This window comes from Nanorana parkeri, unplaced genomic scaffold (assembly GCF_000935625.1).
Source record: "Nanorana parkeri isolate BGI_ZX_2015 unplaced genomic scaffold, ASM93562v1 scaffold2177, whole genome shotgun sequence".
NCBI classification, from domain to species: domain Eukaryota; kingdom Metazoa; phylum Chordata; class Amphibia; order Anura; family Dicroglossidae; genus Nanorana; species Nanorana parkeri.
Genome location: NW_017308445.1, coordinates 169,295 through 173,534, shown reverse-complemented (window position 1 = coordinate 173,534; position 4,240 = coordinate 169,295).

The following is a 4,240-nucleotide window of genomic DNA, read 5'->3' as shown; positions in this document are numbered from 1 at the left end:
TTGTCATACTTGATTACGCCACAAGGTACCCAGAGGCGGTCCCTCTGAGAAAGGCCACCTCAAAAGCAATTGCCCGTTAGCTGTTTAATGTATTCTCAAGAACAGGGTTTCCTAAGGACCTGTTGATGGACCAGGGCACTCCATTTATGTCAAAGGTGATGGCGGACTTATGCAAATTGTTTCAAATTAGACAATTGCGTACTTCCGTCTACCACCCACAAACGGATGGCCTGCTTGAGAGGTTTAATAAAACACTGAAATCCATGCTCAGGAGGGTGGTGCAAGAGGATGGCAAAGACTGGGACTGCTTACTCCCAGCGTTGATGTTTGCCATTCGAGAGGTACCTCAAGCATCCACGGGATTTTCCCCATTTGAGTTGGTATATGGGCGAAGACCTCGGGGATGGTGATGGCGGACTTATGCAAATTGTTTCAAATTAGACAATTGCGTACTTCCGTCTATCACCCACAAACGGATGGCCTGGTTGATAAAACACTGAAATCAATGCTCAGGAAGGTGGTGCAAGAGGATGGCAAAGACTGGGACTGGTTACTCCCAGCGTTGATGTTTGCCATTCGAAAGGTACCTCAAGTATCCACGGGATTTTCCCCATTTGAGATGGTATATGGGCGAAGACCTCGGGGGTTGCTTGACCTAGTCAAAGAAACCTGGGAAAGTGAGCCGTTGCCACACAAAACAGTTGTTGAGCACAACACACAAATGCGAGAGAGGATCACCAAGGTAATGCCTTTGGTGAAAGAGCATTTGCAGAATGCACAAGAAGCTCAGAGCAGGGTGTATAACCGGTCTGCTAAGGTCAGACAGTTCCAGATTGGGGACCTGGTGGCTGTCCTTATACCCACGGTAAAAAAGTACATTTCTGGCCAAATGGCAGGGTCCCTTCGAGGTGGTAGAAAAGGTTGGTGAGGTAAATTATAAAGTACATCAACCAGGGAAGAGGAAGCCTTATCAGAACACTGGCAAGACAGGGAGCAGGTAGTTGCCAGTTGCGGCCTTTCTGTCAAAACATCAGACTCAGCAGGTGAAGGAATTTTTGCAGAGGAATAGAGACATTTTTTCAGTCGCCAGGCCTTACGCATGTAATTCAACATAATATCGTGACAGAGCCGCAAATGAAGGTGAGAGTAAGACCATACCGCATTCCTGAGGCCCACCGGAAAGCCGTGTCCGAGGATCACTTCCAATATAAGGATTTGAGGCAGCCTACATCCACAGAAGATCTGTGGTTAGTTCTCCAAGATGTTTGGAACAACCAACCTACCTGCGTGCAAAACTGTGTGCAAGTGTACCTAGAAGAAGGCAAAGGGTGGTTGCACCAAATATTGATTTGATTTGGATTTCTCTTCTGTTCATTTACTTTCCATTTTGTTAATTAATAAAAATAAACTATGAACACTTTTATTTGTGAAAGAATTCTTACTTTACAGCATTTTTTCACACATGCCTAAAACATTTGCACAGTACTGTATGTATTATTTCTAAAAATTATTAATAAAAATTACAACTTCACTACCTCAAATATTCAAAACTAAAGAAAAAATGTATGGTTATACTTTTTCAGAATTCTGAAAAATACTTTATTTACCAATTTTTAAAACAACATATATTTCCAGAGATCTTATTTAAAGGAGAACTATGAGGTCAGTGCTTTTCACTCACCTCATAGTTCTAGCCGACCTGTGACAATGAAACTGTCAAAGGTCGGCTCAGTAGATCGAGAAGTGAGCGAACACATACCGGCAGTGACAGGGGAGGGGCTGGATTCCCCCCTCCCCGCTCCGATCCTCCAGCGCTGACTGGCGGACAGACGGAGGAGGGGCGGGTACAGCTGGCTCTGCCTCTAGATAGGCAGAGCCAGCTGTCACTCATGCAGCTGGGCTGATCCAGACATAATTGTCGGGATCCGCTTCTGCTGCTGCATCTCAGTATACCGCGAGCTACAGCCTAGCTTAGGGTGACGGGAGGACGCTAGGAGAACTATGTGGAAAAGCCCTAACCCCATAGTTCTCCTTTTAAAAAAAAAACTCACATCCTTAGGTGCAATTCCAGCCAAAATGTTTACTTTTGTTTTGGATAGAATAGGAAACAGTAGTAGCTCCTGTAAGGTCTTTACTGCTATCTTCATCCCTATTAGGGAGATTTACCCTCACTTCCTGTCAGGACAGGAAGGGATGGGAAATACCTCCAACTGCGACACGAAAAAACGAAAACCTGTTTTTAGAGTGAGGAAGGGTTGGAACATCTGACAATGTTTTTATTGCAGTATGCACCTTTCTGTCCCGGTATGGGCATCACAGAGACAGAAAGTGAAGAAAAATCTCCTCAATGACCTCATAGACAAAACTAAAATGTCGACAGAAACCTACCTACCCTGAGGTCATTAGTAGTAGTAGTAGTGAATTGCCTTTCGTGTTTTTATGAGTTCCTGATTATTCACATGCCTACATGTTGTATCCACTAGATGGCTCTTCAATTTGGCTCTTCGCTCACTTGACATGATATGCACTGTACACATTCTAGTTCCAACATGTTTCAAAGCCAGGAGAATTAATAATGTGATTGGTTGATATGAGCTACAGCCCTACTTCTACTCCAGTGTTTAAAAGTCCCTCATACATACATCTTTGACTGGCACTACAATAGGGGACATGCTTTATTTATTTATACCACTTTCACCTTTTTAATGTGTGTTATTCTATGTCTTATTTTCAAATGTAGGTGTTAATTTTCAAATGTAGGTGTTTAAGTATAATTCTCTGGGTGTGCTATATGCATTCTATTGTCAAGTGGGCAGGAAAGTATACATATCAGGTTTCTGGCATAATTTGCAAATAATTATAAATGGTGATGTGAGATTTTTATCAATTTCACACAAATCATGTGAAAGTTTAGCAATATGTGTAAAATAAGCTTGTTATCCCAATTCAACAGCCGTGGTAAATTGTTCACAATGTGTATTAATTAGTTCTGGGAAAGAAATGGTTATAAATAAAGACCAACTTCTTGTAAGATGATAGAATGTGTTTCTGAACTTGTTATTTATGAAATGATGCTGGACAAGTACAAGTAGGATAAGCCTGTCTAATACCATTGTGATGTTTCTTTATCATGAGAAATGCAATAGCTTAGTGTATCCATAGATAGATGGCAGTCACTTAATAAAGCCATTTCCATGAATGTCCTGTCTGTTGCCCCTAAGTAGGACTAAAGTTGAGGGTAAAATGAATAGAGGGAGCAGCACCAAGCCTCAAAATATACACATTCATCTTAGTTCACAAAGCTGAAACACAATAACATGCCTCCCATCCAGAGGTGCTGCTGATGCTCCTGCTCATCGTCCTCTCCTCCTCGATTAGGCAGCCGAGGCTGCCAAATTCTGTGCAGCCTGGCTCGCCTGACCGTTTTGGGGGTGGCATTTTTATTGCCCCCCCGCCTTGTTTGCCTAGCAGCAGATACACCCCTGCTCCCAATACCTTGAAATTGAGCAAGAGGAGGATTTGAGTAGAATGGAGGAGACCGACACGCACCACACCAAGAGTGGGCATGGTAAAATTACACTTGGGCATTACTTAAAAAAGATGGTTAAATAAACCCTGAGCCTGCATATTGTATATACAGTACAGACTGCAGTCTTTGCACCACAAAATAATCCATAATTACTGTGCTATGAGTCAGAGTCTTATATAAACCCAAAGGACAAAAACAAGAATATACACAGTGAGCTACCACTTAGTCTGAGCCTACTTTAAAGAAGAACGTCCTACACAGCAATGAGCGGCTGTCACACTTTGGTCAGGACTATGCAATACACATCATAAACAGGTTTATTCACTAATGAGCCGAAGGATCCAGCCGTGGATTCGGCTGATCCTTCGGCTCGCTTCGGCCGACTGAACTGATGGGCTGCTGTACGGGCTATTCACAATAGCCCATTACAGCAGCTGAGCGGCTCAGCCCAGCCGAACGCATATGCTTCGGCTCGGCTGCGCTGTAGTGGCAGGCGAAGCGCGGAGAAAGGTCGGCCGAAGGACCGACCTTTCTGCACGCTAATGACAGCTGGGCAGAGCCAGCCGTGATCTCACCGCTCGCTCTGCCCAGTTGTAATGACAGAGCAGCGTCCCCAAATGACCTGGGGTCGCTGATCTGTCATTAAACAATAACAACTGGGTGGAGCCAGCCTTGCCGTCACAGCCGGCACCGCCCAGTTGTTATTTATTG